The sequence below is a fragment of the Crocodylus siamensis genome, chromosome 12 (genome assembly GCF_052110815.1).
Source record: "Crocodylus siamensis isolate JL-2025a chromosome 12, ASM5211081v1, whole genome shotgun sequence".
Taxonomy (NCBI): domain Eukaryota; kingdom Metazoa; phylum Chordata; order Crocodylia; family Crocodylidae; genus Crocodylus; species Crocodylus siamensis.
Genome location: NC_143406.1, coordinates 13,638,625 through 13,665,497, shown reverse-complemented (window position 1 = coordinate 13,665,497; position 26,873 = coordinate 13,638,625). Strand labels below are relative to the sequence as shown.

The 26,873-nt window shown below is 50.3% G+C and overlaps 1 long non-coding RNA gene across 1 annotated transcript; it reads right to left on the bottom strand.

Annotated features, from left to right (window-relative positions):
* Nucleotides 1–4,622: 4,622 nt before the first annotated feature.
* LOC149854665 (uncharacterized) lies at nt 4,623–13,090 on the bottom strand. Its single transcript, XR_016438774.1, has 2 exons — nt 11,215–13,090; nt 4,623–5,005 (listed from the first exon to the last, which is right to left on the bottom strand). It is a non-coding gene; the product is annotated as an uncharacterized LOC149854665 (long non-coding RNA).
* Between the last annotated feature and the right edge of the window lie 13,783 nt (nt 13,091–26,873).

Genomic DNA, 26,873 nt, shown 5'->3' with positions numbered 1-26,873 from the left:
AGCAAGGCAATAGATGGATCCTTGTCAGTGCTCAGGCTCCAAAATCCAGCCTTTGCAATGTATCTGGGAGTGTGGGAGCTGTAATCAAAGTCAATAACAAGCTGCTTGGAGTGTTTTTTCCTCCCAAGGTTAATGGGATTACATGCCTCTTGTTTCCTTGTTACCCAGGTGAGCAGGATGCCTACTGGAGCCAGAGGCAGGGTTGTGGAAATGAGGATTGAAACCCCACTTTTAAAGAAGGAGAATCCAGAGTGGTTCTCAGTTCTCTCATTTTGTAAGAAGAAAACTGAAAGAACACAAGGGTTTTCATGCAGCTGGAGGTTGGGAACAAGGAACTGTGAATCTGCCTGAAATCTGACCACTGGCATATATGGGACTTTTTGAGGGCCTTCTCCCACCTTGATTTCCCACCCACCACTGCGTCCTTCTTGTGAAGTTAATGTCCTGCCTGAAATGCTACTGTAAGAGGATCAGCCCTCCACCTTCTAGAGAGAGAAGCCAGCGCCTCAAATCAGACTGCTTGAACAGAGGGGAATCGGGCTTGTATGGTCCTGTCCCTGGAGAGATTCCAGCTTGCAGTGGTCTTCCAGGGCTGGTTGCCAAAGATGCTACTGAATCACATGCTGAGGCTGCGATACTGCTGAGGGGTTTCCACAGTGAGAATCCCCTGTAGCTGCAGCCAGCACTGATCATTGATTTAATTATAGATTTTTAGATAAAAACCCAGGGCCATTCACTTCACAACATTTGGGACAGTCAAGGGGCTGTCACAGTTACGGCACAACTCATGGTGAAACTAGACAGGGTGTTAGACCAAGAGAAGCAGTATAAATCAGGTGACTTCCTTCTATCTCCCATGTCAGTCACACTGAAAGTGATGCCAGGCTTCTCGTCCCCCTCATGTCCCTATCACCCCCATCTCACTACCAGCCCTATCTCTGTCTTACAGCAGAACTGTCCACAAGGCTTTAGTTTGCAGAAGACTCCATCAGATTCATAGAGCCCCCTCCAGCAGCCAGACTGTCGGGCTGTAGGGACTCTATAGTCAGCCCCCTTTTACTCGGGCATAAGACCTTGAGTTCGGTTTGACGTTAACTAGATCTCTTTAAGCTCACATCCTATGTTTATAGACCTTACTCCTGTGAGGCAAGCTGCCTCCTAGCAGGAGTCAATCAACATAAGCCATATACTTTACTCAGTCTCGGATCCACATCCCACTTGCAGGTCTCTCTCTTTCTCGCTCTTGCTCTCTCTCTCTCCTGCAAACACTTCTAATTCCCTCCAGCTGGGCTGTAACCCTTCCTAGCCTGCAGACAGCCTCCACCGGGCAGACTGCCACGCTCTTTCACACCCTCCTCTACAAGACAGAAGCCCTCTTCTAATCTTCAATCCCCCTACTCTCTCTGGAGAAGAACCGCCAACTCTAGTTCTGGCCCCCTGGCCCTGGCTACACTCATTTGGGTTGGCCCAACCTTGGACAACTGCTGGGCCACAGCTGTGTGCCTCTAGCCCAAGGCAAAGCTGTTTTTATTCTCTGAATCTAGGCACCCTAGACCTAATTTTCTCCTTTCATCTTTGGCCTGAGCTTGGACAGCTACTGGACTGCAACTTTCCCTGTTTTCTCTTTGCCCAAGGCAAAGCTGCTCTCATGCTCTGGCTCTAGCTCTAACTGCTCCATTCTCTGTTTTCAGTGCTGGCCTTAGTGCAACCGCTTCAAACCCTGTCTTTGATTCTGGCCTTAGCACTGCCAGCTTCAAGCTTCAGCCCCAGTTTGACTCTCTTGCTCAGGGATTGGCTTTTCTTTGTGTCCCTTGGGCACCCACAGATTGCCCCTCATGGGCTCTATACTCCACACATCGTCCCACCAGCCCCTCTCTGAGCTGTGGCCCGCCAGCCCCCTCAGTATCTGGCTGTGGCCCTCCTGACCTTGGTTCCTGGCCCTGCTCCTAAATCAGTTGATATTCACGGACTCCCCTCACCCTGCCAGTCTCTGACTGTGGTCCTCCTTGGCCTTCGGCCTCTATCCCTGCCCCACATGTTCTCCAGACCCTCTGGTCCTCTAGTCTATCTCTGTGGGCCCTCGTGCCCCCCCCCCCCGCCAGGCCTCTGGGTGCCCTAGTCTGTCCTGAACACTGTACCGTCTTGGTCCCCCCCCCAAGCACCAGACCTCCTCTCAATGCCTCCTCCCCTACCGTGGCACTATAGGATATCAATCACCCCTATAGTCCCTCCCAAATCACTGATTTTACCATTTACAGCATAACATAGCATAAACATTGAATCTCCATGCAAAAAACATATTCACATACACAAATATAAGCCCACTGGCTGTCCTAAATCAAACATAAACTCATTGGCTCTACCCAAAGTTTCCCCACTCTGGGTCCAACTTTCTTCTACGTTCTATGACTCCACTTGTCCCTCATGGGCACTTCATACATCAGGCAGTTGTCGTCCCCAGTTCCCTGCATGGAGCTCCTCTCCCTGCCCCACACTGCCCTCCACTGTCTGCTCTGGCTCCAGCCCCAATTAATCCGTTTCCCAAGAGTGGGTGTTTGGAGAGGAAACACTTGGTGAATTAAAACCTTCTAAGCCTAATGTTTCCCTGTGAGGTGATCTCCTGGTTTGAATCTGCGTGTGAGCTGCAACAAGTGCTCCAGGTTTGATTTGCTATATGAAGCTAGCATGCTCCCCACAGGAAATACACACACTCTGCGGAGTGCAGAGCAGGCAGCCAACCCCACACTGAAATAAAACATGATCGTGTCTGTGGCTAAGAAGCAGCCTTGCATTTGCTGTGAGAAGCCGAGCTCAGCTCTGCATATGTGTAATAAAAACAGAGGTAAAGCTAAAGCAGTCACCTTTCACAGCTACAGCTCACATCTGAGCCTCCCCTCACCACAAGCTTCAGAGCTTGCTAGGGACGTACAACACCTTACCTAGCATATACCAGTAGTTAGCAACACTCATTATCCTCCTGTTCAACGATCATGTTCCTGCTGTTTTATGACCTTTGTACTGCCACCCAGTGTGTCTTTGGACTGCTTTGGTTATCAGTCTACCTCAGTTTCCCCACCTGGAGATGGCCACAGGAGCACTTCTTCAGGTACTGCCAGCAAAGGCTGCTCAGTAAGATCTAACTGGCCAGTCTGACAGTAAGTGGTCTCAGCACAGTAGGTGCCTAACCGCTGACAAAGTTCTGACATGAAGCAAAGCATAGGAGAGGTTGCAGGAACATGATGTAGGTTTCCAAATGTTTGTAGAGAACTCCCCTGAACACTAGGACCAGCCTGGCAGACGGCACAAAGGCTGGCTCCGTGGGCAGACAGAATGCAAGGCTGGCCATCTTTACCGCAAGTGAGAGAGAGGAAGGAAAGCAGGTCAAGAAGGGTCTTGAAAGCAGAGACAAGTATTTTGCCTTTGTGGTAGAGGAGGAGAGGGAGCCAGCTAATAGGGCTGCAGGTCTAAAGCAATGACCTAAGAAACTTAGTATTTGCAGGGGCATTCAGGCTAGATATGAGCAGAGCAAGATGGCATCATAACATCCACTGCACATCCACCTTCCTCCCTGTGTAGTCCCCCTTAAACAAGGTGCAGCTACCCATTATCCTGCTGGAACACTCCCTTCTCCAGAGGAGGCTCCAGCAACTGGTCAGGAGGCTACCTGTAGCCCTCTGCACAACAGCAGTAAAGGACACATGCCTACATGCTCTGCAGCTCAGGAAGAGATGGGAGGCCAATTGATCTCTGGGCAATGACAGACAGCCTAAAGGACAAGTGTGAAATCACAGGACAGTCTTGGACAGACAATTAGTCACAAGGCAAGAAGACAACAAACTTTTTGATCACAGAAAATTAGGGTTGGAAGGGGCCTCAAGAGGTCATCTAATCCAAAGTTCTGCTCAAAGCAGGACCATCAGTTAACAGGCACAGCCAAAGAGCAGGACTGGTAATCATGGTGTACTTTAATTCCCCGACAATCTCTTGGAAAGGCCTCACAGCAAGACATTTGAGCAGCTGCTTAGAACACACTTTGTTTTATAGTGCTGTGGGTTTTATTGTTTTATTGTGCTGTGGGTGGGGATGCAGTGGGGAAGAATGCAAGCACTCTGAAGTGTTTAAATACCACACCGCCTTGTTCTAATGCAAGGTCTGCCTTTCTAGTGAACAACAAACATTGCACCTCATACAGGCAGGGTTGTCCTACAATCAGGTCCCGTAGAACAGGGGTAGGCAACCCCCAGCACAGGCACCAGAGTGTGGCATGCAAAGATATTTTCACTGACCCATTTCCAAGCTTGACATATGTGGGCAGGATCAGGTAGATGGGACATATTTGAGGTAACTGGTTACCTCAAGATGATTTTTAAACCCTTTGCTCCTTGGAGGAAGAGGCAGGGAAGGGGCCGGGGCTGCACTACCACAACAAGGACTGAGTCCCTTGTAGCTCCGCTGCCAACCACCCCAGCATAATGTCTTACAAATTGAAGTTGTGGGTGTTTTTGGCACTCTGCCCAAAAACACTGCCAACTCTTGTTCTAGAGTTTTTTGTATCTGCAGTGTTTTTAGGCATGCAAATAACTGCAAGTTTCCGCTGGGGAAAGAACAAGAAATAGTCAATCTGACTTGCAGCAAAGAATTTATGATGTCAAAAAAAGCATCCCACCTATGAGGATAGCCAAGAACTGAAGGTGGCTAGGCAAGGGGATTGTAGCCTGAAACCCCTGCCCTGGGATCTTAAGATCAGGTTAGACAGACATATGTCAGGGATAGTCTGAGTATCCTTATCCTGCCATGGTGCTGGGAAGAACTTCAGGGCACTTCCACTTCTTTGATTCAGTTTAAGATGTTACTTTCCAAGAAAGGAGTTCTGGGATCCAGCACAATTCTTGCTTAATGAAGAGAATTTCCACAGCTGTTCCTGTTGCTCCACCCTGTTCCCAAGTCTATTCTTCTGCAGGGCTTGGTTTCCGGGAGCAACATAATGGAGGAGGTTCTGTCACCCCTGTTTCCAAGAACAAATCAATGAATTTGTCATGGCTATAAACCTAGCTGTGTTCTTCCAGGCCCGTGGTGCTTGACCTTTTTGACTGGCAGTGCCTGATCCCTCCATGGGCTGGATTCAGCTGATGGACCTAATCCAGCACGAGAGGCAGGTGCAAGAGGGTCCTATCTAGCTTCACAGAGTGGGGCAGCCCAGCCCCAATCCAGCCATGTGGGAGCAGGGGGCTTGGCCTGGCTCCAACCAAACCTAAAAGCATGAACTGGATTACAGGTGGAGGTGGGGCATGGCCTGGCTTCACAGGAGGGGGGAAGGAGAAGGGGACATGGCCTGGCCCAAAACCAGCTGCCCAGGAGGAGGTGGCATGGCCCAGCCATGGAGAGGGAATGGAGTATGGTCTGGTCCCAATCTGGCTATGTCAGGCAGTGTAGGAGGGTTGTGGCCTAGCTTTGACCTGCCCCATGGGGCTTGGGATTTTGGTGGTGGTATTAACTGTCACTGCTTCCCTGCTGCCAAATTTCCCAACCTGTGGGGAGTCCCATGGGCCAGATTCCAAGGCTCCATGGGTGGCATTTGGCCTGTGGGCTGGAGGTTGAGCACCCCTATTCCAGGCCACTGTAGGGGGGGCCATTGGTCCCATTTTATACTGGACTGTTCTATTTTTAAACACTTTGTCCCCTGTCCATTTCTAAATGAGAAACAGACTGCAAAAGTCCTGTTTTTCAGTTCATTGGCAAAATACATGTTGTTAGACATCAGGAGGCGCTACTTCACGGTCAGGGCGGCTAGGGTTTGGAACCAGCTTCCAAGAGAAGTGGTGCAGGCTCCTACCCTGGGGGTGTTTAAGAGGAGGTTAGATAAACATCTTGCTGGGGTCATTTGACCCCAGTATTCTTTCCTGCCATGGCAGGGGGTCGGACTTGATGATCTGCTCAGGTCCCTTCCGACCCTAGAAACTATGAAACTATGAGTAGGCACTGTGAGTACAACACCGACGGCTAGGTCAGGGTCCCCCAACTCACCTGCCACAACTTGTTGGGAAATGAATAGAAGGACAGAGTTCAGTGGTGTTCTCTTTCCCTACAGAAGACAGGGTATTCTCAAGTGTGCCAGGGTGTTCCTCAGGGCTCTGCCTCCCCTACACCCCATCCTCTCACCAACCGCTCAGGTATTCCACTCATTGCCCCAATGATCTATGTTGGTCCCCTTAACTATGGGGTCTGGCATTGGCTTTGGTAATTTGGCTCATCGCCAGGATGTTGATATGCCTGGAGCCTCATTCCCTGGTCTCAAGGGTCTGAGCCACAGGCGTCTGGCATCGTCCACCAAAAGGGGCGCCTATGGTAAGTTTTAATGCTGAGGGACTGGGGATTGCTTGTCCCCAGCCTGATGCCAGACACTGCTCCCCCTCCTTTGCTGTGGGGCAGCATCTTCTGTGCTGCCACAGCCAGCGCCCAGAGCCTCCACCTGGCCAGCATGCTCCCAGCTGGCTTCTTCCCCTCCCTTGCCGGCTTCCAGCAGGGATGTTTAATTCCCCGCTGTGGCAGCATCAGCTGCCACCATCAGCTGACCACCACAGTAGCTGGCCACTGCCCCACCTTGGAAGCAGCTGGTTGAAAAGGCAGCAAAATGCCAGCTCGTGTGGCTCCTACTCTGCCCCACCCATCCAGACAGTAAGTTTACTGGGGTGCAGGTGCTCTCTCTCCCCCTCCGGGAACACCAGGGTTTGTCCCCAGCATCCTCGGTGCCTGTGGGGGCTTCTCGCTGCCACACATATTAATCATTTGGCCTCATGAGTCTGTTGGCTGTGCCTAGAGGTTGGACAGTACACAGCCAGGAGGAGGAGCGTTTTTGTGGTGGCCCCGCCCCTTGCTGGCAATTGGCCAAGGGACCTGGTGGTTCCACCCCTCATTACTGATTGGCGAAGGAAGTAGCAGCCCCACCCCTCACCATTGATTGGCTGAGAGGGGCCGCCCCTCACCAAGGAGATGCCCTATATTCTCGGGATGTGTCAGTGGCCACCCTAGGCCACTGGCAGGATTGCTTGGACATATACCTTCTTGTTTATGGCACGGAGATGGTTGTGAATTATCCCTTTTCAAATCTAGAGTTCTTGCATTTTTGGAACAACAGGCCCCCCCCGTAGGCTGTGAATCTATGCCACAAATGTATCAGAGCAAATCACTGCAGGGACTGAGTAGGTGCAACTCAGATATAAGCTTCTCTTAAACTTCTGTGCTTTACTAAAACTAAGTGCCTAGGGTGAAGCAGGGATTGATAGGCAAGGGCTTTACAAACATTCCTGCTTCTCTCTTCTGCACAAACCCACACCTTGAACAAAAGCATTTATTCTACAAGCACCGTTGGTGCTTTTCTTTCAAAACAGGATATCACACACCCTCTCCCCGGGCTCCACAGGCAACCCTGAGCTCCAACTGACAAACACTTTTAGTGCAGAACAAAGCTTGTTGCTAAAAGGGAGCAAGAAATAGCTTCGAGTGGTTTACTTATCTTGTAAAACAAAAATCTTCCATTTTGCTTTCCCCATGCACTTGGTGTTTCTAATCTAGACCATGAACTTGAGGGTACATCTAAGACGTACATAAGCTAGCTTTAAAATCAGCTAGCTCAGGAAGTTTTAGCAGCAGCAATCACAGGAACCCAAGGCTCAGCCCAGATGACAAAACCTCGATAAACACCTCAACAGCTGCCCATATGGAGTTCTGTGCAGCCACGGCTATAGCTATGTTGTCAGCCATGCCCAAGTCAGCCATCTCAGGAGTAGCCCAGGACATTGACTGATGTAGAGACTTACATATCCCTCCTAATTTTGCACTTAACAATAGTAGGTAGAAAAGGTTCAGATAGAAGCATTTATTTTTTACAGTGGGCTTTGTCCCTTCAAGAGCCTTTAAGCATAGAAATACTGCAATTACTCTGGTCCCACCTGAACCCTTTAAAGAGGCCTCTAGCAGGCCAAATTTAAAAGCCTACATGGAAGGTTTGCACCTGTGAAGGTCAGTGTGTTTCCATATGGAATAAATGAGAGTATCTGTGAAGAGGACTACATTTCTGCAGGCCTTTACAACACTTTCCCACTGTGAAGCCTTTTCACTCAGGCCAGAAGTTAGTGATAAGCACCAAAGAGGAACTTGGAGAGAAAGCACACACACAAAATGGGTTCACAGGCATAACCATTTGCTTATGGGAATGCGTGTACCATGTTCTCTATGCTTCTCTGAATTTGTTAACTGTTACTTCATCCCTTGCCATCCAGTTCTAGTTTATTACACTATCCTGGTCTAGACATCACAGCCGATCACTGTTAAAACAGGACACAAGACAGACAGGCAACTCATGATTCACTGTCCCCTCCCCCTGTGCACACAAGGGAAACACCTCCATGCAAACACCCTCAACTTACCCTTTGGCAACCAGGTCCCTTGGTCTAGCCCTCCCTTGCAGGAACATCTAGGCCCGCTTCTGGGGAGCTGCCTTTTCTCTTTCCTGAGCTGGTTTGGAAGCCAGACCCCTCTGAGGTTCTCCATTCTCCCTGCTAAGCCCTGCCTCGGGCTCTCCAGCCTAGGAGCAGCCTGCAAGCAAACCCTTCTACTGCTCACCCTGGCTCCAGACCTTCAGCACAGGGAAAGGCTTGGATTGATGACTTCTCTTGCTTCAGCCTTCTCCAGCTTTGGCCCAGAAACATCCACAGGCAGCCCTTCTGCGGCTCTCGTAGTCTTCTCCAGATAACTCATGCAGTTCACCAAGCCCTCTCCCAGGCACTCTACAAGCATCTAGCTCTTCTTACTTCCTCTTTCTATTGACAGTCTGCAGTATCACCCCCCAGCCCCCAGTCCAGCTCAGGTGTCACTGTTTCATTACATGATTACTGGACCATTTCACTTAAAGAAACCAACAGCCTTGTGACGGGGTCCTCAATACAAGTTCCAACTTCTCTTCCCCATGACACTTGTTCATTAGAGGAAACGAAACCACTTTTTTTTTGGCAAAAATATATTTCTACAGATAAACAGACAGATCGATCCTAAAAGCTTACCAGTCTTCAAGCATAAATGAAAGTTACAGAATCATACACTTGTTACAAAACATGTGCTCATGCACCTGCGTACCCATTACAGTAACTTGCACTCACACACCCATCCACATACCCTTCACCATTACAACTACACTGTCCCTCTATTCCTTCCCTTACTCTCTAGTCTTTACTCTTATGTTAGTTCATGTTGTTGTCTTCTTCATTGTCGCTCTCACCGTCCTCATTGTCAATGTTGCTCAACCTGCTCTATTCACTTTCTCCTTCTCTGTCTTCTTCCTTGTCATTGCTGCTTTCTTCCCCGAGGGAGATGTCTTTGAACAGTTTATGCCACTGGCACCTCTGCCAGACAGTCTCTGCAACCTGTCTGCCATACTCTCCTACTGTCTTCTGGTAGTAAGCCCAAAGCTTTCTTAATCCCATTTTAACACCACCCTCAACTAAAAGCTTTGTGTGCCGGTACATCAAGAAGTTCTTGGTCTTCAAGAAATGCAGGAAATGACCTGATCATGGTGGGCTGATGGGGACCCCTGTTGTTTAGTCAGGTGCCCATACAGCACCACCTTTCTGGTCATGATCTTGACTCATGTTACCACCCAAATAGAGCCAATTTACCATCTTCCATACATCCTTGGCATATGGACAGAAATATAGGAGGTAGTTGGTAGTTTCTGCTCTGCCTCGGCAGCTTTCTCTGGGGCAGTTGGGCTGGCTTCCTTGCCCCTCTGTGGGTCTCAAAGTCTGCATGGGAAGTGCCTGGTGAGCTACTTGCCAGTTCAAGTCCCTGTGGACTTTCCATAGGTCCCTGTGGAAGATACACTCCCACGTGGCTTGGCAGACATTCCTGGGGAGCAGGTCCATGGTCAACAGGCTGTCTCTGGCTCTAACCAACTCCTGCATCTTCCTATGATTGGTCATGGTTGCAGAGACTTCTATAAGCAGATTGTATTTACTCTGGTACTCGTCCACAACATGGTAGAACCACGGGTGCTCAGGGCCATAGTTTCCTGTCAGGCAATGTGTAAAGCCACCACTTTTGCCCTGCAAAATATCTGATGAAACAGGCTTTTTTGTCACAAAACCACATAATCCAGGAGAAATTACTTTATCCACCAACACGCCACCCACAGGCCAAAGACTGGGCATTTTGCATCCTATGGTTAACCCTGGGGAATAGGAAACCCTCATTAGCCTCTTACTGGTACTTGCATTATTCCCCCCTTCTCACCAGTGTGTGTGTGGTTTCTAGGTGACACTTAATAGCCTACTGGTAGAAATACTTCTATACAACCCAGATATATTTTTCAAAAGCACCTAAGTAACCTAATCAGGTTTGTCCACACAGCATCCTAGTGCTGCATCACCTTGAGATTAAACAGCTACCTAACTGATCCTGCTCACATACATCAAGCTTGGAAATGGGGCAGTGAAACCATCCAAAGCACCTTTGTCACAGGTCTTCTCTAATTACAAGATAGGCAGCATTCAATTAACAGCTGCTAAAGCTATCTTCCTGGCTGGCTTGAACGTCTCTCCAAAACAAATCCATGAAGCCATCTCTCCTTCTTCCAACTCCATCCCCAAGTCCCATTTCTGACATGGAACAGTAATAACAATACTTTGTCCTTCTGTAATGCCTTCAAGAATTTTTAACTTCTTGCAACCTCTCCACACCCATTACCCTCACACAGGAAAGCTGCTCTGTAAAGAAAAGGGGGCTTCCCTATGAAATGTCTTATGTTTTCTCAAATATGCTTTTGGGGAGCACATATGAATGTGTTCCTAAAAGGCTCAGTACACGATAACTAGCAATATTGGGTGCTAATATTTATTGCAAGGTAATGTGCCTGTTTCTGTGACTGTTTTGTACAATGCAACTAACTTCAACTGCACCTAAAGCATATTTATAGACTCATAAATGTTAAGGTTCAGAAGGGACCTCAGTAGGTCATCAAGTCCAACCCCCTGCCCTGGGCAGGAAAGAGCACTGGGCTCAAATGACCCCAGCAAGGTGCTTGTCCGGTCTCCTCTTGAAGACCCCCAGGGTAGGGGAGTGTGAGAGAGAGAAGGAGCCACCAGGCTCCGAGACTTACGGGCTAATCAAAGGTTTACCGGCCCCGGGTCCGCAGCCCCAAGGAGCCCGGCAGAGCCCCCTTACCCAGGTGCGTCGGGAAGCGAGGGGCCGATAATTCCCCGCCAGTATAAAGAGGAGCCCGGGACAGGAAGGAAGCAGCAACGAGGAACCGGAAAGGGGAGGTGGAGTACGCCGGCACACGCTGCAGGGAACGCTAACAGCGACGCTGAGTGCTGGTAGGAGCCTCTGGCAGAGAGCAACACCCCGGCGGGCTTTCGGGGCCCAGTCTGCCGGTCCCTGAGGGGAGCAGAACTGTTTGTTTACCCGCGGGGAGCTGCTGAGCCCCGCGAGAGAGAGCTACCATAATAACCCTAATAGAGGGGCATTATTGACTTTGGGGTACTGTAGTACATGTAATAGTGGCACAAGCTAATAGTATAGACTTAAGTCTACAAGGGGCTCTCGGAGAAAGAGAGCCAACAAGAGAGACTGACCTGACGAAGGTCAGATTTGATTCTGAGTGTGGCTGCAGACAGCCAGAGCAGCGACACGGGTCAGGAGAGCCTTCTCTATTTTTGTGTTTTTCTTTTTGACCTTTCTCTTCTTGTTTGCTCAAGAGGAACTGAGGACACATGGCCAGATCAATTGGCTGGCCACCACCCAGTGGGACGGGTGAAGGTGTAGAGGTGGCGGAGCCCTCGGGACCTCGCGGGACACCGGTGAGACTAATAATTGGACTACACGTGATGTTAACGGAGTTGGTTCAGATACCTTCAAGTTGTGGCAGGAAAAACATATGTGTGTAAGATCCCCAATTATAGCTAATAACACCCTAGGCAGCGTCCGTCAGGTCCACAGGGGACAGCGATACCTGACAGGGAGAAGCCCATTCCAGGTTCTGGCAACCCTTACTGTGAAGTTCTTTCTAATGTCCAACCTAAATCTGCTCTCTGTCAATTTGTGGCCATTGTTCCTAGTTATGCCAGGTGGTGCCCTAGTAAATAGAGCATCTCCTATTCCCTGCTGCCCTCCCAAATGAATTTTATAGGCAGCCACAAGTTCACCTCTCAGCCTTCTCTTGTGAAGGCTGAAGAGATCCAAGTCCTTCAGTCTTTCCTTTGTAGGGCCTTGCCTGCAGGCCTCAGACCATACGAGTGGCTTCCTCTGAACCCTCTTGAGACTCTCCACATCCTTCTTGAAGTGTGGCACCCAAAACTGGACCCAGTACTCCAACTGTGGCCTGACCAGTGTCACAGAGGAGAAGCATCACCTCCCTGGACCTGTTCATCAAGCATCTGCTAATGCATGATAAAGTGCGGTTAGCCTTGTTGACCACTTCAGCACATTGACTCATGTTCATCTTGGAGTCAACTATGACTCAGATCCCTTTCCGCTGCTGAGAAGGTCCTCCCCCAGCCTGTAAGTGTGCTGGTGGTTCTTTTTGCCCAGGTGCAGCACTTGTCTTTGTTGAACTACATCCTATTTTGTCCTGCCCATTTTTCCAACCTATCCAGATCCACCTGGATCCATTCCCTACCCTCTTATGGGGCAAAGTTAACACACAGTTTGGTATCATCTGCAAACTTGGATGGGTGCTCTCCATGCCCTCATCCATGTCACTGATGAAGACCTTGAACGGCACCGGTCCAAGGACCAAGTTTTGCAAGATTCTATTGCACACATCTTTCCAGGTCCGACCCATCTGTACCGACCCATCCGTCACCACTCCCTGGGTGCAACCCCTAAGCCAATTTGCCACCCACCTGACCATGTAATCATCTACATCACAGTCTGTCAGTTTATTTACGAGAACAGAATCAGATACCATATCGAAGGCCTTCTTAAAGTCTAGGTAGATGACATTTTCCCCCCCCCCCCCTAACATTTTCAATAATCCCAAAGCCACAGTATTTCCCTTCATCTGTTTGACATACAGCATCTCATGGAGTACAGACTGATTCTTCAGCAGTCATGAAAATTGCTGACCACCTCCAACCAACAACCAAGAGCCTGAATTACACAGTGAATTTCATGTGGCATGGTTTTGAGATGGTTTTCCTTTTGATAAGAGGTTTTTAGCTATCTAATTTCATCTCAAGTATATAATCATAATATACATCTGATCTAAAATAACATCCTAATGAAGTTTATTTCCAAAGCGCATACCAAAAAAAGGCAGTCTCACTGGATAGCATGTTTTAGCTTCATTGCTGGGAGAAAAGTGGTCCAAGATTATCAAAGGGGAAAGGAGGACTTCTTAGGAGCAGATTTTAAGGTTCTCTCACTTCTGAGCATGTTCCCTTGGCACAATTCTGACTTGACAGAACCACTCATTACTAAGCCCAGTAGTATTATAGGACTGGAACACCGTTACGCCCAACGTCATCATTATGCGCAATATTCTTTGCACTCTAAAAGTATCCAACTGCATGACTAGTTCTGCTGTTTCTAGGGCCTTAAGTGGCCATGAGGCAGGGAGGAAACACTCAGGAATTGTTAAGTACATGGCTACCTTGAAATTGAATTGTTAATTGGACAGAGGAGGAAGCTGAGACGGGCACTGGTTAAGCACCCTGCTGCAAGATAACACAGTGCATCAGTGGCTATGTGGTCAATAGAACCCAGATGTCCTGACTCGCATTGATCACTTGATTTACATGCTTGCTTCGTATAGGGAAGTCTGGGCCTCAGACACATACTTGCCAGAAGAGGTTCCCAGGGCAAGCAGTTATACGGCAACAGCAAAGACATTCCCAATGTCAAGCAAATGATTTGTCTTTCTTAAAGAACAAGAGATCGTATACTTATTCCTCTATAGGTGCAGCTGAAAAGAAAAGAAATAGTCTTATGAGGAAGCAGGATGGTTTCCTATTTACCTTTTTTTTTGATAGATGAATGACAGGAGGCCAAATTCTGGGTCTAGTTTCATGCCCAGCTGCCTGTAGTTCTAGTGGGAACCATGTATATGCAGGTGGGCAGATGGAAGTTGGCCTTCTGCCCAGGAACTAGGGTCTGTACTGTTCAAGCATCCTGTGGAAATAACCAAGAACAGCCAGAAACTTAAGTAGGTAACAACATTAGCAGAACAAAGAGCGAACGTAGTGTTTGTTCTTCTCCAGCACACTTAATCAGTGATTTCAAAGTATTTGAGTCATGACTCAAAAGCCCCTGGACGGTGGAATTTTTCATTACAGTTGCTATAAATTCAGAGAACTGGCAGGCCATTTAATTTCTCCAAATGCCAAGGGTTACATAGCTACTTAGTGGAAGAGATGGCTATACAGCAGTTCACATGCACCTCTGTGACCCAGCCAACCCAACTCTGTCTATTCTGTGAAGTTTGAAGCCAGTCAATGATGAAAACAGGCCTTTTAAAAAAAAAAAAAATGCTGATTTGAGGTCTGAGGATAGAACTCACAGAAATGTATAGTGGTGGAGTATGCACAAACCATCTCTGCCAAAGCATGCTCCTGTTGCCAGTGCCTTGTCTTCTCCACTCTCTTCTCTGTTTCTGAACTGGGGTTGTAAGGGCCAGGCCAGGATTCTGTGCACAAACAGCATCTGAAGTCACAGTCCCTGGCTTGTCTTCAATGGGGGGGAAAACCTCCTTATCTTACATTCACATAAAAGGACACTTCATTAAATATTGTGTTTATCGCTAAACTGCTGCTTTTCCATTCCTGAGCCCATGTTGATTTTTGGCAACTATGAAGTTGATAAAATGCAGCCGACACTGAGCATAACTTATAAACTATGTGACACATATTGGGCAAACATGGATTTGGGGATTATCCAAAACTCCAGAGTGATGGGTCTGGGAGAGAGGATACTTGCCTAGTGGTAGAGCCACACAGACTTGAAAAATTAAGCTCTGCTCAGTTGAATTTTGGTACTTGACAACTGGGGCTTTGTCCTATTGAATTTGGTACTGATAGGAACCTTGTTTTGTTTTTTGGCCCTTAAAACAAATGGGCAGGTGTTCCCTGCACAGGGAACTGGCATCAGGCTTGGAGGTACTGCAATACCAGGTCAGCACAAGGAGGGCCAGAGCCAGCCCTGACACCCTCCCCTTGGTGTCAGAAATGCTACATTTGATTTTAACCAAAATGCCGGGATGCTGATGGGAACCTACTATTTTTTTTTTTAATTTCATTTCCAAGGCTAAATCAGACCCAATTTAAGTTCCAAATTTCCTCTGGCACTAATACAAGTAAGTATCCTACCTCCCAGACTCTTCAGCATGGGGTTTCAGATACTCCCAGATCCATGGCAGTCATCCTACATGAATGCCCCAAGCCTGGAGGACTTGGAGTTCAGATGTCCCCTAGTTTCTCATGCCCTTAAATAAAAAGCTAAAGGAGCAAGCTAGAGGGGAAACCCCAAGAGCAGTCCCCCATCATCATAAATTGTGTAGCCAAGATCCTCACATGGGGAGGCTCTTGCAAGGGTCAGCCTGCCTACAGTACAAGGGACAGGCCTTTACCCTCTAACTACACCAAGTCATTCAGGGCCAAGAAGAAAGGTATGCCCCCTGTCAAGTAAATAAAGCCACCTGGGACAAAACCACCTCATGGTATCTCTGCTACCATGGTATCTCCCCTGCAAGGATAGGTTAGTACAGTCCACCTGAATAAGATATATAGTTGTGTCTACTACGCACAGTCCTCCTCAGCACCAACCCTGTTTCCAGTTAAGGTGAGCCACTGCATTGAATACACTTCAACTCCATGATGCATTGTCAGGGTGTTCAAGGACAGATTTTAATGGGTTCAACACTGGGCTCACTGTTCACAAGGCATGCAGGCAGGTTAATAGCAGGATGGGGCCTATTAAAAACACCAAGGTGCAGTGGAAGTGCTGGTGCAGTCTACTGAGACAATACTTAAAATGTTTTGGTGCTCTGGTAGAGGGGCTGTATAAACAGACCAATTGAGGTTAGGAGAGGCAGAAGTGCTGTTTTCCTGACCCGATGAGCAATCAATCTAATTATCCCCTAGCCCCAAAGATCCTCTGTGCTTTTTAAAAAGGTACTAGCATCCTTATCAAATTCCTCTTTGAATAATTATATTCAGCTGCTTATATTGCCCTTTAATTCACTGAAGATGACACCCTTCTTGAAACAATAATACCCTGTATTCCTCCATAGCTGGGGATGGCCACATTGTAAAGAGAGTTAAAGAAATGCCCAGAAACTGTTCATGGGTGTTTGCAAAAAGTGTTGGATGAAGGCTTCTAACATGCAGCACATTCAGTAAGACACTGTTTTGTAAATAAACTCTTTTAAAATATTTAAGTTCAGATGTTTTGACAGGGAAGACATGGATGAGAACCAGGGGATACCAGGTTCTTGTTCACAGGATGCTCAGGCAGTGGTGCAATTTTTTTTAGCCCAGCTACCATGTAGCTACAGGATAAAGGAGCATCTGTTACATTTGGGCATGCTTTCCTTAGAGCACAGAACACAGTTCTTTTGGGAGCAGAATATCACACGTTCCCTTGAGCCCAGTCTGGATTTAAGGGAGAGGAACTGTATATAATACACATTTTTTTAATAAAAGCAAATACTGAATTGTCAAACTTACAACTTGATTTCATTTGTTTGAATATACTGCATTGGAAATGTCACTTCCAACTAATCATTTACAGTAGCATTTCAGCAAGATCTCAGAGTATCTAGAGGCACTGCTGCTTCCTGAGTTTTTATCAAAGAACTGCACAATCAGATGATGTAAAACAGGAAACAGTTTTTCTAAGGTTCACTTCTTTTTTTCTGTTTTTTACAAAAACTCCCATTTGTTCTACCCTAGTATAAAGAAAGGGAGTTCAGTCAGATAAACTAAGGACTCCACTCATCCCCTTTTTGGTGCGTGACCCCTACAGGACTTTAAGTAGGGAGCTTCACAGGCACTCTTGTGAGCTCCCTGCCACCCTTTTTACCCACAATCTGGTCCGCTGGTTTCAACTTTAATGCAACATAAATACAAGTAACAACTTATAACAAAAACTCCCCCAACTCTGGCTTGATGTCTTCCTGCAAGGCCTACTTCCCTTTGGGCTCTCAGTTCTCGAGGGGAGCTTCAGTGCTTGCTAGGCCACTTTCTGCACCACTTTGCCCCCAGTTGATCTACTCTGCTTCTAGTGCTGGGCTTATATCAGTGGTCATCGATCCACCGGCAGATCACAGAACCTCTTGCGGTAGATCTCAGAGCCACTTGGAGTCAATCCAAGGCTGGGGTGGGGGGCTGTGTGCCCGTGTGCATGTCCGCATGTACTCCGGTCCATGGGGGAGGGAAGAGGCAGGATCTAAATCAAGGAGCCCACAATGAGGGACAGTGCCACAGAGGCAGGAGCAGGGGTAAGTTGAGTGGGGCCCCAGCCAGGTGGGACTTACCTGCTGGGGAGGCGCACCCCCAAATAATTTTTTATGCCTCTGCCTTGATCTGCTCCTCCTTTCCTTCCCTCCCAGGGGGGCAGGGGCAGGGCAGCAGTGCATGGTGAATCTTGGGTTGCTTTTAAATGCCAGAGGTGATCTCCCACTTAAAAAGGTTGGAGGCCACTAGGGCTGTGCAGAGCTTCGGATCATGATTCAGATTTGGAGATGATTCAGAGGCCAAATCTACGAATCCATATCAAATCGCAGGAAGCTTTAGGCTTTCCGAATTGATTCTACAATTTTTTTCCTTAAAGTAACAGGAGCCTCCAGCTCCCTGTTACACTCCTGTCATGGTCTGCTTGGCCTTGGTATAGTAGTGTGTCATTGGCTTGCCAGTCTCACGGGCAGTATGATAACCAGGGGTCCTGGTTTTCTCTGTTTAAAAATCACAAATTCTCTGATTAAAAAACCCAAAATCCATCACTCCCCACCCACAGCCTCCCACCCTCCCAGCCCTGGCAGAAGGGGCCCGCAGCTGCCAGGGCTACAGAGCCAGGGACTCAGGTCTGCAGACCCCTGCTCCCTGCAGCAGCGCCATAGCCCAGGCTGCCACCTGTCCACAGAAGGCAGTAGCTGCTGCAGCAGGGCAGAGCCCAGTTTCCCCTCTCCCATGGGTGGCACAGCTGTGGGCTCAGGGGAACCAGCTCCCCACTGCTGCATGCACTCTTGGTGGGCATGGAGGGCATGTGCCTCCCAGATGCAGGCTGCCTGCTGCAGACTTAGGGCTCCCTGCCCTGCTCCCCTCCCCCAGGATTTCCACAGTCCAGTGAGTGGGACCCAGCATGCCAGAGTAGAGCTGGGTAGAGAAGCTTGATGCTGCCACTACAAGCCCCACGCCGCTGTGGCGAGGTGCCCTCCGTGCCAGCACTTCCACTGCTCCCAGGCAAGTAAGGGATGCCTTGCCATGGCGGTGCAGAGCTCGCAGCAGCGGCACCAAGCTTCCCCACCCGCACCTGCTCTGCCCTGCTGCACCAGGTCTCATCTGCTGGGCTGTGGAGGTGGCCTGCCCCTGCCCCCACCCTGTGCACAAATCTGGGGGGCATATACCTCCCATGGCCCCTCCGGGAGTGTGCACAGTGGTGGGGACCCAGCCCCACCACCCTCTGGACGAGCCACCCATGGCTCCATCCCACGCCCTACCCGGGCCCTGCAACTGCGCATTCTAGCCCTGGGCCCCAAGCCCCATGCACCACCCGGGCTGGGCAGCAGCACCAGCCCTGCCCGATTCCCTCCCTCACTGTGGGGGTTCTCATTCCCCTCCCCCAGAAACGTACCTGGTGGAGCAGCTCTCCAGGCTGCCTGATGGCCATGTGCATATGTGCATGCACATGGTGCCCCCTGCCTGACTGCCCTCCTCCTGCCCCTTGCAACTCTCCCAGCCTGCAAGGGGAAACCCACCATTTCCCACATTTTTCTCCTTTAAAGGAGAAAGTCTGGGTTTTTCCCCTTGAAATGAGAAAATCTGTGTTTTACCATGGTGAATTTACCTGATGCTAACATGGCTGAGGCACCCAGAAGACCAGGAAGCAAAGGGACCTGGTAAAACCCATGCAGCCAGTCCATGACAAGCAAAAGTTTGGATTCACAATCTCCCCCACTCAACATAAATCAGGATCCTCAGGCTTTGTGGTGTTTTGAGCAATACAAAAGAAAGGAGGGAGCAGTCAGCTAAAACACACAAGAGGAAAAATACTAGGAAAACCCTGTTAGTGAAATGCCTGTTTATTCCAATTGTGTTAACTCAACTTTTCTCCCTCTATTTCCCCAGCCAGGATTATAATTACGGGGGGACCAAGATGGCTGTGTGATAGCACATGTTGTGCCTTCAAGAATCAAGCTTTCACCCAGAGTCTGGGCAGGGAGCTGCAAGTGTCTTAGTGCTACTCAAAAGCATGTAGACTGCACACAGAAAAGAACAGATCTCTTGAAAACACCATAAGCAAGAGAACAAGACAAGAGAAACTGCTACACTATGCCAGGGGTTGGCAACATTTTTGGGTAGGGTGCTGCAACCTTGATTTGTAAGATGCTGCTGGTGTGCCAGGAAAGACAGCGGGGCAGCTGCAGGGGGCCCAATCCTTGTTGTGGCAGCATAGCCATGACCCCTTCCCTGCCATCTGCCCTGAGGTGCATGTGTACCCACTGCCAGCAATGAGCTGGATCAGGGCTCTGCGGACCCCATTGCAGCTGCTTGCAGCCTCCCAGCTGCCTGCCACAGCTGGCCTGGGCTCTGGGCAGGCCCCTTCTGCATATCACTGGACCCTGGGCTTCTTGCAGCAGGGGGCAGGTAAGGCTGCAAGCAGCTGCACCGGGGTCTGCAGAGGCCTGGCCCAGCTCATTGTTGGTGGCAGATGCACGCATGCTTCCAGGTGTCAAGGAAAAATCGTAAGTTTGGTGCTGCCATCACAGGGAGCTGAAACTACAGACAGGCCCCCAGAACGTGCCCTCTGGGTGACCTGGAGGCTTGTCAATCACAGAGCATGAGGTAATCTGATCTAGCGCACATGCTCAGTTCACTGATTGCATGATGTAATTTGACTAGAAATTTCTCTGCGAAGAGCATTCTGATTGGCCACTAAATTCTTATAAAAGGTTTGTGAGCCAGCGCCCGGGTGTGGTGAGGTAGCGTGTGTGTGAGAGGCTGCCTTTGCAGGGACTGTCCCACAGGGAGAGAACGATCCAGGCTGCGGACGGCAGGGACTGTGAGGCGCAAGCAGAGGCTGCGGACGGCGGGTGGAGCGACTCGTCTTTTCGACCTCGGTTACGGGACTGTTTGGCTTCGATTTTGACTTCGGCTTACTTTGTTCTGGATTCTCATCTCCGACCTCGGTTTACGGACTGTCTTTTGGACTGGCGTCATGACCCCGTTCCTCGATTTGCTACGTTACAGTTTTTGTTGTTTGTTATCCCGTTCATGAGCTGTTGACCAGCCCTGGGACTAGCTAGTAGGCAGCCGCACCTATCCCTCAGGGGGTAGAAAGCAAGGGCTCGCTAGTGAACCCCGTGGGCCAACAGACCCCTTTGTTGTTCGCTATACTGTAACTGAAGAAATATCTGAGCCTCCGCTTCCCAAGCGTGAGTAAATAAATCATCTTTGTTTAAACTTCCCATACAGCTCACACTCCACCGCCGCTAATCCCACCTGTTCGTATTCCAGTTGCCACCCCGGCCCACCGTGACCTTGGGGCCCGATTCACTCGGTGTTCGGTTACCCCGGCACCAGGCAGAAGGGGCCAGGGCTGCACTGCCGCAACAAGGATTGGGCCACTCACAACTCCCCCACCGTCCGCCCCGAAGGATACATGCCAAGCAAAATACCTTTGCGTGGGGTTGCCCACTCCTGTGCTACACAAATATAGATTTCATAGACATTTGGGCTGGAAGGGACCTCGGGAGATCATCGAGTCCAGCCCCTTGCCCAAAGGGCAGGAAGTCAGCTGGGGTCATAGGATCCCAGCAAGATAAGCATCCAATTTACTCTTGAAGGTGTTCAATGTAGGTGCTTGAACCACCTCCGCTGGCAGACTGTTCCAGACCTTGGGGGCTTGGACAGTAAAGAAATTCTTCCTTATGTCCAGCCTGAAACGGTCTTGCAGGAGTTTGTGACCGTTCGACCTCGTCATCCCTTGGGGCGCTCTATTCCCCCAGATCCTGGTGGTCACCCCTGATAAATTTATAGGTGACCATCAGATCACCCCTGAGCCTACACTTTTCCAGGCTAAAGAGTCCCATGGCTCTCAGCCTGTCATCATAAGGTCTGTTTTCCTGACCTCTGATCATGCGTGTGGCTCTCCTCTGGACTCTCTCAAGCTTCTCCACATCCTTTTTGAATTGTGGAGCCCAAAACTGGACGCAGTACTCCAGCGGCGGCCTCACCAAGGCCGAGTACAAGGGGAGAATGATGTCTCGGGATTTGCTCGAGAAGCATCTATGGATGCAAGCCAGCGTTTTGGTCACTTTACTAGCTGCAGCATGGTATTGCAGGCTCATGTTCATCTTGTGATCAATGATGACCCCCAAGTCTCTTTCTTCTGTAGTGCTAACCAACGTAGCACTGCCGAGCCTATAAGGGTGCTGCAGGTTTTTCCTCCCAAGGTGGAGAAACTTGCATTTTTTGGTGTTAAACACCATCAGGTTCTCGTCTGCCCATTTGCTGAGCTTGTCCAGGTCAGCCTGGATCACCCGCCTGTCCTCTGGCGTGGATGCTTTGCCCCAAAGTTTGGTGTCATCGGCGAACTTGGCCAGTCCGCTCCTGACTCCAGTGTCCACATCGTTAATGAAGATGTTGAACAGGATGGGTCCCAGGACAGAGCCTTGAGGGACCCCACTGGTTACAGGGCACCATGATGAGTGACTGCCATCAATCACAACCCTCTGGGTCGGACCACGGAGCCAATTTCCCAGCCAGCGGATCGTGGTGGAGCCAAGGCCACAACTGGGCAGTTTGGCCAAGAGGTGATCATGGGATACCAGATCAAAAGCTTTTTTGAAGTCAAGATATATGACATCAACTTCTTCTCCCTTGTCCAGGTGATAGGTCACCTGGTCATAGAAGGAAATGAGATTGGTCAAACAAGACCTACCCGCAACAAACCCGTGCTGGCTGTCCCTTAGAAAGTTAGCCTGGGCCAGTCCCTCAAGGATGGCCTCCTTAATAAACTTTTCTAGGATCTTCCCCAGGATAGAAGTCAGGCTAATGGGCCTGTAGTTAGCTGGATCTACTCTCCTCCCTTTTTTGAAGATCGGTACCACGTTGGCCTTCTTCCAGTCTTCAGGCACTACACCAGAGCGCCAGGAGTTTTCAAAGATCCATGCCAGGGGATGAGGCTATGAGGCTCGCCAGCTCCTTGAGTACCCTGGGGTGCAGATTGTCAGGGCCGGCTGACTTGAAGGTATCCAGCTTCTCAAGGTGTTCCTTCACAAGGTCAGCATTTATGGAGGGTAGGGGATCCCCCTCACCCAGATTTCCCTGTCCCATAGCAGGCATGGGCATCCCATGTGACTGATGAAAGACTGACACAAAGTACCTATTTAATAGGTTGGCTTTTTCCTGGGCGTCAGTTGCCAGTTGCCCCATCTGGTTTAGCAGGGGTCCAACATTGCCGTTGCTTTTCCTCCAGCTCCCCACATATCTGAAAAAGGACTTTTTGTTGTCCTTGATGCCTGAAGCTAGTTGGAGTTCAGTTGCAGCCTTGGCTTTCCTGGTTTGGTCCCTGCAGGACCGGACCAGCGCGGAGTAATCCTCCTTGGAGGTGAATCCCGTCCTCCATCCTTTGTAGGCTTTCCTTTTTAGCCACAGGAGGTCCGCTAAGTCCCTGGAGAGCCAGGGGGGCTGCTGTGCCTTCTTGCTGCCTTTCCTCCGTGTTGGGATAGATTTAGCTTGTGCACTGAGGAGCGCTTCCTTGAGAAGCAACCATTCTTCTTGAACTCCCATCTCCCTGGGGTCATGGTCCCTGAGGGCCTGACTGACTAGCCTCTTGAGCTGGTCAAAGTCGGCTTTTCTGAAGTCAAGGACTTCTGTGTTGCTGACTGACTTGCCAGCTTTACGGCGGATGGTGAAGGTGATCAGTTCGTGGTCGCTGTCACCCAGCTTCCCATCAATCACTAGGTCGCTGATAAGGTCGTCCCCCGTAGCCAGTACCAGGTCGAGCAGCGCTTTGCCTCTCGTTGGCCCACAGACTTCTTGAGTCAGGTAGAGGTCATCCACGCACGAGAGAAAGCTTTGCGACCGCTCGGATTTTGCTGAGTGATCTTCCCACGAGATGTCCGGGTAATTGAAGTCACCCATGACAACCAAGGTCCTGGAGCAAGCGGCCTCAGTCAGTTCCCGGGCAAACTCCTGGTCAAGCTCAGGACTTTGAGTGGGAGGTCTGTAGTAGACTCCCACCATTGTGTCCCCTGTGCCGTATTCCCCACGAATTTTTACCCAGAAGGTCTCTAGCTGTCCATGCCGGTCGCCAACATCAGCTTGCAGGGACATGTAGCTTTCCTTGACATAGAGAGCTACACCCCCGCCCCTTTTGTCAACACGATGCCTCCTGTATGGGGTATAGCCCTCTATACCCGTGGTCCAGTCATGGGTGGAGTCCCACCAGGTCTCCGTTATCCCAATGACATCATATTTCTTTGCACTGAGCAGGAGGACGAGCTCGTCCTGCTTGTTGCCCAGGCTCCTGGCATTAGTGTACAGGCAGGCAAGTGTGCCCTTGGGGACTCTTGCCTTGCCCACAGATTGTGCCAGGGCTGGGGCAGGGATGGTCTCCCTTAAGTGCCTTGGTCCACTGGCTTTGCAAGGGCCGTTCAGCGGGCCAGCAGTGGCAGTAGTCCCTCCATCCCCCAGCAGGCTTAGTTTAAAGCCCGGTGGAGCAGTTCAGCCAGCCTGGCTGAGAAGAGCCTCCTCCCCAGGGGAGAGAGGTGGAGGCCATCTCTTCCCAGCAGCTCGCTGCCTCTCTCGCCAAAGAGCGGGCTGTGGTCATGGAAGCCAAAGCCTTCCCGATGACACCAGCGCCGCAGTCTTTGGTTCACCGCGTGGATCCTCCTTTCCCTCCTCAGCCCATAGCCCGAGACTGGGAGGATGGACGAAAACACCACCTGAGCTCCCAGACCCCTAAGCCCCGCTCCCAACTCCCTGTAGCGCCTCATGACCTGGCTGGGGGTGCTCCGAGCCGTGTCATTGGTGCCCACGTGAATAAGGAGCATGGGGTAGTGGTCTGTGGGCCGGAGGAGCTGTGGGATCCTCTCCGCAATGTCTCGAATGTGGGCCCCCGGGAAGCAGCAGACTTCCCGGGCTAAGGGGTCGGGGCGGCAGATTGCCCCCTCAGTGCCCCGCAGGATGGAGTCTCCCACAACAAACACCTTTTGCTTTGACTTGGGGAGAGCGGGGGCAGCAGCTGCGGTCGAGCCTGGGTTGCCTGCGGGAGCCGGCAACTGAGCAGGCTCTGCCAGGGCTGCAGGAGGTGCGAACCTGTTGCTAAGCTCCGGCGGGGCAGGGGCCTTGGTGCGGCGGGCCTTTGGGCCCTTGACCACCTTGGTCCATGCCCCTGACTGGGCAGAGCGGGAGGTCCCAGAGTCCTCCTTAGTCGCGGAGGGAGACGGAGCTCTCCCCTGCGGCTCCCGGGGGAGAAGGGCCTGGCAGTAGGAGTCAATCTCCTGCTCGCAGTCCCTGATGGCACACAGTCTCTGGACTGTGGCCTGGAGCTCCTCCAGCTGGCGCGCCAGAGACCCCAGTAGGGAGCAGACCCCGCAAGGGGAGGTGGCCATGCTCCCGGGCCCCAGAGCCTGAAAAAGGGACAGGCAGCCCCCACAGCCAAGAACCATGGGCTCCGTCTGGGTGGCCGTCTCTGAGGTGGCCAATGAAGGGGCCACAGAGCCCGAGGGGACCCTCGGGGTGCGGCGCGTGCCCATCCGTGTCATGCCTCTGGTAGGCTGGCTACGGCTGGGGCTGGCTATGGCTGCGGGGGTTGCAGGCAGGGTCTCGTGCCCTCCCGCGTCCTCCCCTGCGTGAACTCCGCGCTAACTTGGGCGCCTGTTTGCGCAGCTCCGGTCGCGCGGCTCCCTGGGGGGCTGGGCCAAGTAGGGGCCTGGGCGGGGGCTTGACCCAGCTGGCACCAGGCAGCGGCCTCCTCCCAGCAAGCGAGGAGTTAACCCCTTCCCACCATGAGCCCGCTCACCTCCGGCTGTGCTGGGGGTCGGCAGGGGGCTCGGCGGCTGCTGAGGGAGTGTCTGGGGGGGAGCGGGGGCGCAGCAGGCTTCACCCGCGCATCTCTCACCGCTCCGGAGCCTACCTGAGTGGTTTTTTGGTTTTTTTTTTTGCATTTTTTGTTTTGTTTTGGGTTTTTTTGCATTTTTTTTTATACATTTGCTGCTCTGCACCCATTTACAGGTGGTGATCATTAGTGTCTGACTCAGAGTAAGGGTGGAAATGCCCAGCTTGGAGATGCTGCCACAGATCATTGCCATCAGGTAAATGGGCTACAGAGATGAAAAATACTCTATGAAGGTAAAAAGAATTAACAGCCTAAGGACTTGCGGGAGATGACGTAAAACAAAACCTGAACTGAGTTCAAAAGAGGGGCATTTGTTCAGCTTGCCTGCTCTCTGGCTGAACGCAAGGCCTCCTTCCCCAGTTCCCACGGAACAGACAGGATTGGGTGGAGAAGTATACGTTAACCTAACTTCTACCCCTTTGATAAAAATAAAACAAATCGTCACTGTGCTTTGGAACTGCAATGCTTAAACGCCAGAAGAGCAGCCAGGGGTCTACTGGGATCTTCTGTGACCCAAAGCAGCAGACTTCCCTCCAAAACTCTGCCCTAGGTGAAGCTCTCCAAGTTTTTGAAGACATTTGTGTGTCTCCACCCAGGCAGCAAACATTCAGCCACCAATATGAACACGTTCCTTACAAAACAGGATATTGTGCAGACTGGGAGGGTACCGCTATACTTACATTTAAAAGGGTACCGTCACTTTGAAACAGAATCTATTTCTCAAAGCATTTTGTACGTGCTCCCAGCTATAACCCCTGTCTGCAACACTCCACAATCCATAGCCCTTTTCTTTTCAACACACTCGTTTCCCCATCACTGTGTAACAGAGCCGCACAAGAAACTGGGAAGAGAGTGAGACACAATCTACCCCAGCTCCCTCTATTTGCATCTGAATGAAATGGCCAGATTTACTGGGATGCCCGGCACCTTCAGTAACTGGCAGCTCCCAGTGCTGGTGAAGGTACCAGTGCTGGTAAAGACCCCGGTACTCTTTCCTCCCAAGGCAGGGGATCGGACTTGATGATCTGCTCAGGTCCCTTCTGACCCTACAAGTTATGAATAAACTGGAATAAACAAAGAGAAAATGTTGTTCCTTCTGGTCCCAGTCATTTCCGGTAACCAGAGCTTTTTTCTAGGACTAAGAGCAAGTCAAAACATGCTGGTATTGCCCTTTTGAGACAAAATGAGCATGGAAATTTTGAGAAATATTTTAGCGGTAGTGCTTCATGTGAGCACCTTGTAGGTCAAATTTTCAAGCGTGGGTGTAAGGCTCAAACCTGCAGAACCTCACATTTCAAAACACAGCAACTACAGGCTATAATGCTGTGCACATACAAAAGGACTGGTACTCGCAACTGTCTGGCTCTGCCACAAAAGAACATACCTGAAACCAGTTATTTTCTGGATTCAATGGAAGCGTACTCATTTTATAGGAACTCTTGTTGCTCTGCTGCTGGAAATATTTCTTCCAGTATTTATTTTTTACTGTCAATCTATCCTTGTAATGGCAGTGCAGATGGATGATGTAAAAATGACTGTGATAT